Raw genomic sequence first — 12,819 nt, 5'->3', positions numbered from 1 at the left:
GGTGTGCAGTGCTACAGGGTGTGGAAAGGCCTCCAATCTGGAGTCCAGACTTGCCCTGACTCGCTCTGAGGTCACGGAAGCCTGCTTCACGACTGTGAGCTGGTCCTTTGGCCTCTGGAGATCAGCTTTATGGTCTACTAAATGATTGTTAAGGGACCAAATGGGGTTAAATATATACATTTATATTTTATAAGATTGATACATAATGCTGAAATCTACCTAATATGAAAAATACTTCAGAAGTTAAAATTCTAAAAAATTTGTCTATGTTAGTCTTGAGATAGTCTAATGTGTTTTTATAAGCATTATAGTTTAGCATAGGCATTCATAAAAAGAAAACGTAAACAATTCGGCGTTATCTATCCTAACTGAACATGTATTTACTCTATTACCCACCATTTCCACTGTTTGGCTTATACCCCAAACAAATGCATGTGTGTTCCCCCAAAGAAATATATAACCATGTTCTCACCAGCACTATTCATTATCCAGACACCAAAAAATTACACACAGCACTGCATAATTCTATTTATACAAGATGCAAAGTGAAAAAGCAGGCCAAAGAGGGGCATGGTATCAGATGTTAGGGTCCTGCTTGCCCTTAAGGGTAGGAAGTGGTACTGACTGCAGAGAACAGGAGAGGGGCTCAGGATCATGCTCCGATGATGGTCTAGTCTCTGAGCTGAGTGCTGGTCACCTGGGTGTCATCAGTTTGTGAAAACTCTTCTCGCTGTACACCCCTGAACTGGGTGTTTTATGTGTGTATTTTCCCTCAGAGAAAGGTTCACTTCAAAAGCATAACAGATACAATAATCTGCCATTCCTATTTTTATCCTTCATGGTTTTTTTTTTAAAGCAAAATAATATCATTATTTTCTTAACAATTTTTTTAATTTGTAAAAATGTCTTCTACCAAGATAAACTAGTGTATTGATTTCATTGTTGCATTAACGAAATATACTTATTTACAAACCTGTTTGCATATGAAAAGCTTTCTCTGTAGAGGAAGGAAGAAAGGGGAAACATTTTACCTTTTTCTAAAATGAGTAAGTTGATTTTTCTCTGTTATAGCTTAGAATCCATTACTTCTTAAACTTGGCAAAGAAACTGTCTGAGAGGAATTTGCTGGGACAACCTGAGTAAGTGATGATGGAGCTGGAGTGGATGTTTGGACTTTAAGTGCTATATATAACCATAACCAATGTGTTTAAACCAACTCCAGCAGCACTGAGCGACACCTGTGGTGCGTGTCCCTTTGGATGAAAGTTGTGGCTAGCTTGTTTACTTGACTGAGTTTCCTGACCTTTATTTTAACATGAGCCTTGAAGGGAAAAAAAATGCTTTGCAAAAACATTTTATCTGAAGTTCTGGAAAAAATTCTAAAGGACAGTACAACTATTTCCTGATACCATGACTAGCTTTTAGCACTGAAAATTAGCACTAAAAATGCCTTTCCCAAAAGTCTATGAATAAACCCAGATACAAAGAAAATATTTTGTGACAAAGGGATCTTTGATTTAGGGGGAAATTCAGATGATAAGAACCGTTATTTTATGATGCTCTATTTTTTTAAATCCTCCCCCTGAGGATATGTTTACTCATTTTTAGAGAGAGAGGAAGGGAGTGGGAATGGGAGGAAAGAGAGGGAGAGAGAGAGAGAGAGAGAGAGAGAGAGAGAGAGAGAGAGAGAGAATGCCTGACTGGGGATTGAACCCACAACCTACGTATGTGCAGGAATGGAACTCACAACCTTTTTTGGGGTACGGGCGACGCTCCAACCACTGAGCAACCCGGCCAGGACTATGCTCTATTTTTATTTGAGGCCCTCTTGGAGAGTACGCACAGACCTTTCAAAAACAATAGCAACCTACTCTTAGCCACCAAGACTGCCTAGTAAGAGCCATGTTACAATTACACTCTTGGAACTGTGCCACCACTGAACACCTCCTCTGCCCAGCCCAAAGGCTACAGGGCCCTCTGGCCAGCTCCATTGTCCACTCCGAAGCTCAATGTCTTTGGCAAGTTTTTGTCACTCATTCTGCATTCAAAAATATTTACAAAATGTCTAATATATTCCAGGCATTGAATTTTTTACATAAATTAATTACAGAAACTAGTTTATGTCTATAAAATAAGGATATTCATCATGCAAGGTTACTGTAAAGTTAAATGAGTTATACTATGTAAATCCCCTAACATTTGATCTGGTAGGAGTTCAAAAATGATAGCTATTAATATTGAATACAATGAAATGAAATTTAACCCTAGTCAAAAACAAAACATTATCTGGGAAATATTATAGTAGTTAGAAGCCAAATAGGGAAATATTTTTAAATCTGCAGTTTGAATATTTTCTGACTCCCTGAACAGTTGCTATTATTATCTATCTACTAGAGGCCCGGTGCACAAAAATTTGTGCACTCGGGGGGAAGGGGGGGTCTCTCAGCCTGGCCTGTGCCCTCTCGCAGTCTAGGACCCCTCGGGAGATAATGACCTGCTGGCTTAGGCCTGCTCCCCGGTGGCAGAGGGCAGGCCCAATCCCTAGGTACAGCCCCTGGTTGGGCTCAGAGCAGGGCCGATTGGGGGGTTGGGGCACCGCCCCCTGTCACACTCAAGGCAGGGTCGATGGGGAGGTTGCGGGGCCACCCCGTCACGCACAGAGCAGGGCCAATCCGGGGGTTGGGGCGCTGCCCCTGTCAGGCACAGAGCAGGGCCCATCAGGGGGTTGAGGAGCTCCCCCCTGTCACTCACAGAGTAGGGCCAATAGGGGAGTTGGGGCACTGCCCCCTGTCACACACAGAGCAGGGCGGATCAGGGGGTTGGGGCGCTGCCCTCTATCACCCACAGAGCAGGGCCGATCAGGGGGTTGGGACGCCACCACTCTCACACTCAGGGCAGGGCCGATGGGGAGGTTATGGCTCTACCCTGTCACACACAGAGCAGGGCCCGTGGGGGGGGGGGTTGGGGAGCCGCACCCTGTCACACACAGAGCAGGGCCGATCAGGGGGTTGGGGTGCCACACCCTGTCACACACAGAGCCGCAGGGCGATCAGAGGTTGGGGAGCTCCCCCGTATCAGGCACAGAGCAGGGCTGATCAGGAGGTTGGGGCGCCTTCCCCTGTCACGAACAGAGCAGGGCGGATAGGGAGGTTGTGGCCCCACCCCCTGTCACACACACAGCTGCAGGGCGATCAGGGGGTTTGGGCGCTGCCCCCTGTCACACTGATCCTGGTGCCGGGAGGCCTCTCGGCTCTGCTGATCCCGGTGCTGGGAGGCATATTACCCTTTTACTATATAGGATAGAGGCCTGGTGCATGGGTGGGGCTGGCTGGTTTTCCCTGAAGGGTGTCCTGGATCAGGGTAGGTGTCCCCACTGGGGTGCCTGGCCAGTGTGGGTGAGGGGCTGAGGGCTGTTTTCAGGCTGGCGGGTGACGGAAGCTCCCAACCGCTCCTTTTTTTCTTTTTTTCTTTTTTAATTCTGGGCCAGCTTTAGCTCTGAGGCTCCAGCTCTTAGGCCTCCGCTGCTGAAAGTAGGTAATCGAAACAATGTATAACTCCAGCTCTGACTCCAGCTCTGAGATCCCAGCTTGCTGAAAGCTGGTTTCTGGGGTGTGTTTTTTTAGCTTCTGTATTTGTTAAAATGTTTCAAACTGCAGGCTCAGAGGCCTGCAAAGCAGGCGGGGAACGTTGGTTTCCTCCGTCACTGAAGCAAGCAAGCCTCATGTTAGTTTCAAGCTGCCTGGCTGCCGGCCGCCATCTTGGCTGACAGTTAATTTGCATATCTCCCTGATTAGCCAATGGGAAGGGTAGTGGTCGTACGCCAATTACCATGTTTCTCTTTTATTAGATTAGATATAAAAGCCTAAGCAACCATCGGAACCAAATGGATGACTGAACAGGCTGCGTGGGGTGACCAGGCCAGCAGGGGGGTTAATGAGGGGCGACCAAATGACTGAGCAGCAGGCTGCATGGGGAGACCAGGCCGGCAGGGGGGTTAGTGAGGGGTGACCAAATGACCAAACAGCAGGCTGCAAGGGATGACCAAATGACTGAGCAGCAGGCTGCATGGGGTAACCAGGCCAGCAGGGGGGACAGTTGGGGACAACCAAGCCAGTGGGAGTGTAGTTGGGGGCGATCAGGCCGGCAGGCAGAGGCAGTTAGGGGTGATCAGGCTGATGGGGGGGCAGTTAGGGGCGATCAGGCAGGCATGCATGCAGGTGAGCAGTTAGGAGCCAATGGTCCAGGATTGTGAGAGGGATGTCCGACTACCAGGGATCGGGCCTAAACTGGCAGTTGGACATCCCCCAAGGGGTCCTGGATTGGAGAGGATTCAGGCTGAGCTGAGGGGACCCTCCCCCCCCACACGAATTTCATGCACTGGGCCTCTAGTGTGTGTGTGTGTGTGTGTGTGTGTATAAAAGCCTAAGCGACCATCCGACTGTTTGACCATTTGATCGTTAGCGATTATGCACACCAACCACCAGCAGTGACTTGGCAGCTGCGGTTCTCAGGTGACGCACCCAGAACCAGAGAGGAGGGAGCCCGAGAACCACCCTCTCCCAATCCAGGACCCCTCAGGGGATGTTGAAAAGCCGATTTTGGCCTGATCCCCGCAGGCCAAGCTAAGGAACCCCACCTGTGCATGAATCTATGCACCGGGCCTTTAGTTAGTTTATAATTTAAAAATGCACTGCCCTGGCCAGGTAGTTCAGTTGGTTGGAATATTGTCCTATACACACACACACACACACACACACACACACACACACACACACAAGACTGTGGGCTCAATTCCCAGCAAGTATGGGAGGCAATGGATCAGTGTTTCTCTTGTACATTGATGTTTCTCTCTGTCCCTCTCCACCCTTACTCTCTCTCTCTCCCTGAAAATCAATAGAAAATAATAATATATCTTTGGGTGAGGATTTTAAAAAATGGACTTCATATTTGTATTTAACCCAATATGATGAAAAATACAACTAGATATTTCTAAATTATAAAACTCTGATAATAATTATATTATTGTAACTGACTGGATTCAGAGTTATTAAACACTCAGTTCCCTAAGGACCACACCACTCCCCAGAGTAAATAAAGCTCATGTGATATAATGCACTTTAATGGTTACAAAGTCAGTAGTATTTTCCAAAAGTAGATGACAGTCCTATATTAATACTTACAATTAGCCTTAGGCCCTTGGAACCCAAAGAGAACTTCTGTTCACTTGAAAATATTAAAGCTTCATCCCTTATAACAAATTCTTTGATATAAATTAATTTAGTATTTATACCTTAGTATCCACACACTTAAGATATATTTCCCTAAGCAAGTTTTGAAGAGTATAGAGTGAAGTAAGTTTCCAAAAGAAAACAGTTTTCAGGAACCCAGAATGGAATGTCACACATGAGGGTGGGTTGCACGTAGGGTAGGGAGAAATGGTGCTGAAAGTGGAGGCCAAGAACATTGGAGCCATTGTGCCTACATATTAATATTTTGAAATTTCTAGACAACCAAGTTAATAACCAGATCATCTGTCCATCACAATTCACTGAATCATGAGACCCATGTGCCGAAAGTGGTTCTATGACATTGACTAGTCATTAAAGCTATCTGGCCTTCAGTTCCCTTGCCTATAAAATAAGAATTGCATTAGACAACCTTCTGATAATCTAGGATTCATTGATCAATAGCCTATATTAGTTGTTCTCAAACTAATCTTACCTAATAATAGACAAACATGCAAATTGGCTGTACTTTTGCTACACCTTAAGCCACGCCCACCAATCAGAGTGACTATATGCAAATTAACCCAACCAAGATGGTGGCCAGCAGCCACGGAGCTGGAGCGAGCAGGAGGCTTGCTTGCTCCAGTGACTGAGGAAGCCAGCCTGCCGCGGCCTGCTCTGAGCTACACTCAAAGCAACAAAGTTTCAATTATAGACGGTAAATAAACCCCAGATACCTGCTTTCAGCTGGCCGTGGCCACAGAGCTGGAGCGAGCAGGAGGCTTGCTTGCTCCAGTGATGGAGGAAGCCAGCCTACCGCCAGCTCTGAGCTCCACTCAAAAGCAACAAAGTTTCAATTATAGAAGGTAAATAAACCCCAGATATCTGTTTTCAGCAGGCTGTGGCCACGGAGCTGGAGCGAGCAGGAGGCTTGCTTGCCCCTGTGATGGAAGAAGCCAAGCTTCCCGACAGCTGCTGCCTCCTCCCAAGGCAACAAAGTTTCAATTATAGAAGGTAAATAAACCCCAGATACCTGCTTCCAGTCACCATGGCCACAGAGCTGAAGCAAATAAAAAACAAAAAAACAAAAAAAAGAAAGGCTGGGAGTTTCAGTCACCAGGGGGCTTGGTCAGTCTGAAAACAGCCATCAGCCCCTCACCCAGGCTGGCCAGGCACCCCAGCGGGACCCTCACCCTGATCCAGGACACCCTTCAGGGCAAACCAGTCAGCCCCAACCTGTGCACCAGGCCTCTATTCTATATAATAAAAGGGTAATATGCAAATTGATCCTAACAGCAGAACGACTGGGAATGACTGGTCACTATGACACACACTGACCACCAGGGGGCAGATGCTCAATGCAGGAGCTGCCCCCTGGTGGTCAGTGCACTCCCACAGGGGGAGCTCTGCTCAGCCACAAGCGAGGCTGACGGCTGCCAGTAGAGCGATGGTGGTGGGAGCCTCTCCTGCCTCCTCAGCAGTGCTAAGGATGTCTGACTGCAGCTTAGGCCTGCTCCCCACTGGCAAGTGGACATCCCCCGAGGGCTGCTGGGCTGCCAGAGGGATGTCTGACTGCCAGCTTGGGCCCGATCCCCCAGGGAGCGAGCGGGCCTAAGCCAGCAGGTGGACATCCTCCGAGGGGTCCCAGACTGCAAGAGGGCATAGGCTGGGCTGAGGGGTTCCCCCCCCCCCCGCCAAGTGCACAAATTTTTGTGCACCAGGCCTCTAGTATATAAATAACTGTGTATCAGAAAAAGGCCTCCACCCCCACCCTGGTGGGTGATGATCACTGCATGCCAATGTGCAGATTCTTGGACTGCTGGTGGTAACTCCACCGTCCATTGTACCAGGTACTGTAATGCCCCTTGTATTCCTTGAACCCCACTATTCAGTTACTCCAGGCAACTTCCAATGGCTGGGACCTGCCTCTCAGTGCCAAGAACTCTTGCCAGAAGCACAGAAGGACAAGTGCCAGGGAATTAACAGTCCCTGGGAACAACCTTCAGCCAATAATAGTGAGAGCTGGTGTAGAGGGATTCGAACTTCCTTGCCTCCTCAGGGGAATTATTCCGAGAAGCCCGTACTATTTCCCAGAGTTCCCCACATGGAATTAGGCTCCACTTGTCCACACTGGTAGCTGCCTTGATAACTCACCCTTTCTTGGCTGTCTCCCTTCCCTGGATTACTTCCCCACTGTTCCAATATAGATTTCAACTTCAAAAGAAACATTGGAAAACCTAATTTTTCAGTGTTATCTCTCAATACAAATATACCTTTCCCAGCAGGCCCTAGATTAACTGAGATTTAAGAAACAGTGCATTGTGGTAAGTGCTTGCTCTGATGCTCAGAGATAAAGGGCATGTGATTTTAAAAACAAAGGAAACAAAACAAAAACAGTTAAGTTCCAGTTCCTCAAAATGAACCATCCACTCCGAGTGTAAAGAGAAATCCAGAGATGGAAAGTTCATTTGCTCTCACATTTTTCTATCAAAATCACCCCTTGCCCAAGTTCCCCTAAAAAATGTTCTTGCAACATAACAATATCTGATACAAAAAAATCCCTAATTTCATACTTGCATAATTAAATCAATAATTTTATTTCTACAGTAGTCTGTATTTTGTAGATTGTGTACATATTAGAACGATGTCTATCATTGTTTCTTATAAATATAGCATTAATGAGCTGACAGGAACTTGTTAGTTAGAAATAACATATCTTCAAACTGCTGATAGTTCATTATTATAAGGAGAGACTTTAAAATCAGCTATCAAATCTTCCTTCTCTCAAAAACATGACTTCAGTATATTCCGCTAAAGTCGTCTTTGGGCAGTTTTGAGCCCTTGCGAAGGCAACACGCACAGTTTTAACATGATCATGACTCTTCGCATTCACAGGTCAAGAAGTACCTGAGCATTCAAGAATCTAGCTCTTTACCTTCTTCCTTGCCACACATGATTTCTAAAACCATCTCCTGCTGAGCCAAATGCCAAGTCATCCTGAGAGAAGTCAAGATAAGAGTCTATCTTCAAGTAACAGAGATAAAAGCTGCTACTCTACTCTTCACAACCCATACAGTCCCCCATCTGTCTTGCTCCCAGCCAGCTTCCAGGAACTAAGTTAGTGACATTCAGTGAGTAGCCTAAATGAGGTATCAATGACAGAACAAAATCCCCTGCTAAGGGAAGTCTTCCAGTTAGGTAAGGAAGTGATGGTTAGTGCTTCTCTTTCTAGACCTACTTGGAATTGGAACATTGTTTCTGGAAAGGATATTGTATATGAATATATCAGAGATTTTTTTCTAGGCATATTGCCTAATCAGTGCCAATTTCTATTCAGAAAAAGGTCAGTAGCAACTCTAAATTAGGAACTCTCTATATATGACATTACTGTAGTGGCAACTATAACTAGGAAGCTGTTTCCTTTTTCATTTTAGGGTATGTTTAAAAACCTCTGCAAAAACATACACAAAGAACAGAATGACTCAGCCATTTGCCAAATGTCACCATTCCAAGCGCTCACAGAGCCTTTACCAGTTTTCTTAAGTATGAAACCAGGTTAAAGGTATGAGTTCATCCTCAGAGTTCTCAGGAGGCATAAGTAGTAATGTTCCTGGTCAAGACTGTAGAGACATAAAAACCACATGCATTGCCTTGGCTGGTGTGGCTCAGTTGGTTGGAGTATCGTACCATGTACCAAAGGTTGTGGATTCAATTCTCTGTCGGAGCACATATCTAGGTTTTGGGTTTGATCACTTTCCATCTTCTAGCAAGATGCAGATCCCTAAGCGGATAAAATGCATTTAGTATTGTCTTAACCTGAGGCTCATGTGCCATTAAGACTTCTCCAGAGGGACACAAATTCCATTACTTATTTTAATCATGGTTGATTTTTCTCTTTTATCTCCTTGCTTCACCAGAGTATCTGTGCCAATTAGCACCACCAGGGAGGGGTATAACGGGTGAAAGACTTGGCAACTGTTTCCTTGTAGTTTATTAATGTAACCAAAACTCAGGTTTGGCTGCCTGCGGCTACGAAAGCCAAACTCATGAGACAGGTGCTGGTGAAAAAGGAAAGAGGTTTATTTCAGTGTGGGCCCTGGAGTAGATGGGGGACTCTTGTCACAAAGCCTATCTCAACATCTCAGTGCAGGTAGGGATTATTATAAGGAGGGAGAGGGAAAACAGAACAAAGAAATCAAAGGGGGGGGGGGGGTTGAAAAGTTCTCTATGTTCAGGCCAGCACAGTCTATTCTGATAAGGACCTCGAAACTGATCAAGTGATGGTCTGGTGTGTGTCATCCTGGTTTTCTTCATCCTGGTTCTATGGTTGAAGGTCAGCAAATCCCTGGGAACTTGGATGACTGAAGTTCAGAATCTGTATCTTCTGAAGTTAGTTCCTAGGATTCTTATATAAACACTAGAGGCCCGGTGCACAAAATTGGTGCACTCAGGGGGAGGGAGGGTCCCTCAGCCCAGCCTACACCCTCTTGCAGTCCGGGAGCCCCTGAGGGATGTCCGCCTGACGGCTTAGGCCCGCTCCCCACAGGCCTAAGCTGGCAGTCAGACATCCTTAGCACTGCTGCGGAGGTGGGAGAGGCTCCTGCCATCACCACGGTGCTCGCCAGCTGTGAGCCTGGCTTCTAGCTGAGCAGTGCTCCCTCTGTGGGAGCACACTGACCACCAGGGGGCAGCTCCTTCATTGAGCATCTGCCCCTGGTGATCAGTGTGCATCATAGTAAGTGGTTGTTCTCCTGTTCGGCCCATTTGCATATTAGCCTTTTATTATATAGGATGCTACTTATCTACAAGCTACATAACAGTCAGGTCAGCATTTACAGAAACAATGTCAAAAGAATGGTGGGGTGGGTTACAATTCCCTACTGTTATGTTAATACCTGAGAAATGTTATCAACATATGCATATGGAAGAAGGGTAGAGGCAGGAAGCTAGCTTGTCCCTAGTAGGCTTCAGAGTTTATGAAGCAGAATTCCTCAGTGCACATCATTAGCTGACTCATTTGCCTGGAGGTTCTTTTATCAGCTTTTTAGGACTCAGGCACAGCCTCCAGCTATTCTAGATGCCTGGAGAGTAGATTTAAGAATCACTCCTTCCCTTAATTGGTTAGCAACTTTTCAACTTGTTATTGCCCATTTGGGAATGTTTTTTTACTTAATGTAATAGCGAAAACAGCCACAAAAATATCAGAAGTCTTAACAGTATTGCAAAGGGAAAAATAAAACTAAAGAAGCTGTTGGGTCAATACAGAAATTATCACCCGATTTTTCCTGGAGGAGGAACTAGGTTTTCAGCAAAACTCTTTCCTCCACCTGGGTATCACCACACAGGAAGCGCCTCCAGCAGCAATCTCAGTGAGTTACTCCCTCTGGTTGTGCTAGAACATTCAGAAAGCTATTCCTGGGAGGGAGGGCCTAGCAGTGATGGCGAACCTATGACACGCGTGTCAGAGGTGATACGCGAACTCATTATTTTGGTTGATTTTTCTTTCTTAAATGGCATTTAAATATATAAAATAAATATCAAAAATATAAGTCTTTTTTTTTTACTATGGTTACAAATATCAAAAAATTTCTATATGTGACACGGCACCAGAGTTAAGTTAGGGTTTTTCAAAATGCTGACACGCCGAGCTCAAAAGGTTCGCCATCACTGGCCTAGTGAATCACTAGCACTTTAGTCTTTTCTTATCTCCACCTTGTCCTCCAGAGCATAGGAACTGGGTAAGGATGGGATGATGGGAGGAAGGGGTCAACTGTGACCAAGGTCCCAATGCCTTCAGATGACCCCTTTGCCTGCCTAGCTAGACCCCAGAGAAGACCCTCAGGCTTCAGCCTGGTTTAGAGGGTCTCCAGAGCCCACCAACGTCGTCATCATTCAAACCCACTAAGATGCTCTCAGGGTTCTGTTGGACTTCTGTGAAATGATGCATGACATAAAGCCCTTTGTAAATGTCAGGCATGTGCCTGGAAAGGTGTTGAATGAATGAATGAATGAATGAAGATAAATGAATATTATTACTTGAATATTAATCTGTATTAGATATAAACTAAAATTTATTTTTTCAGCCTCTTGACTCACATTTACATAAAGCTATTTCTTTAAAATATAAATGTGAATACACAAATGATTCATAAAAACCGTAAATTTTAAGAACTCAAAATCAAACTGATGGAAAATACTCTACATTAAAGAGTCCTACTATTAGTGATCAGTGTTTAAAAAAATAAGGAAACATAATTTGGGAGTTAAATGGCAGAAGGTGCTATAGCTTGCATTTAAATCTGTGAATATAGATGGAACTTTATGGATCTAAAACCCTCTTGACAAGTTCGAAATGAAACTTGTTTTTAAAAATCAGCAAACTGCTAACAGAGCCAGGACCAAAAATTGCTAAGCTCCTAAGAGCATTACTCCCTCGTTCCTGGACCTTAGGTTCTGCTCTACAAAGTGGGATACTGCTACGGCAATTCTGTAAGACAGCTTTCCAGGCAAGGGATAGGCTGGTGGTAGAATACATCTCTCTTTTTAAACCGGATTCAGAACCTTTCCCCAGATAGCCCTCCCGTGGAGGCTGTACCCTTTGGAAGCCCTAGTGATGCTGTGGGCCAGGATGCAGCTTTGCAATCTTCCTTTCTCTGCCTCCCCTCCCCAACCAGTTTTGTGTGAACATGCCTGGTGTTGGCAAGGGGCCAAAGAATTTGCCATAAATAAATTAGCTGCCTGTCTGCAAGAAGAGAACTTGACTGCCTTCCTTGGCCTTGCTAATTTGCCACAGCGTTGGCAATGGCTGAGGGTCTGGGATGGTGCAGACCTCTGAAGGATTGTGTGCATGGAAATTTAGCAATCCTCCCCTCCAGACCTTCCACATGCCAGAGAGAGGCACAAGTCAGAGTGTAAGTTCCCGTGCCCCAAGTCCCAATCCCAAGCCCCTAATTTTCCACTAGTGAGTGAGTGGCATGTTCACCAGAAATTTATCTCAAGGATTTAGAAGAGTGAAAGAAGCAGATTATCCAAATCTCTTCCTATCATCCTTCATTGAATACAGTGGGAAAATCAAAGAATCCTTTTTGTCTAAGTTTAAATAGAAATAGCATAATGATAACACCAGGAATTATTTGAATATGTGGTAGACTTGGGCTCCCAGAATACAAAACACGCATTTCATTTGCTTACTGATGTTGCTAATATTTCTGTTGACTCAGATTAAAACCCAAAGTAGATTTTTTTTTTACAATTATAGGTTCATGCTTTTCATAGTGGACTAGTGATCTGACAATCAGAGTCCCAGAAGAGTCAATTTAGGAACTGTACTTCAGATGCCACTTCACTTTTTAGTGTATATGTTTAGCATACATCACTTTTTTTTTTCCTAAGAAAAAGCTCATATGCGAAAATGTCCCCAAATGAAACCTGATTTCTTCTGAATTTGTATTTTTATTGACAGACTGAGTAAATTATTCTAATCTGGATGATCTGTGGTGAGCTTTAATATAGGGTACCTATTCAATTACTTTTATTAAAGACCTGGAATGTAGTAAAAGAGAAAATGTAAGAATTGGATGGTATCAAATATGAA

The sequence above is a fragment of the Myotis myotis genome, unplaced genomic scaffold, assembly GCF_014108235.1.
Source record: "Myotis myotis isolate mMyoMyo1 unplaced genomic scaffold, mMyoMyo1.p scaffold_m19_p_16, whole genome shotgun sequence".
Classification (NCBI taxonomy): domain Eukaryota; kingdom Metazoa; phylum Chordata; class Mammalia; order Chiroptera; family Vespertilionidae; genus Myotis; species Myotis myotis.
The sequence above is the reverse complement of the archived record's forward strand: the minus strand, read 5'-3'. Positions refer to the sequence as shown.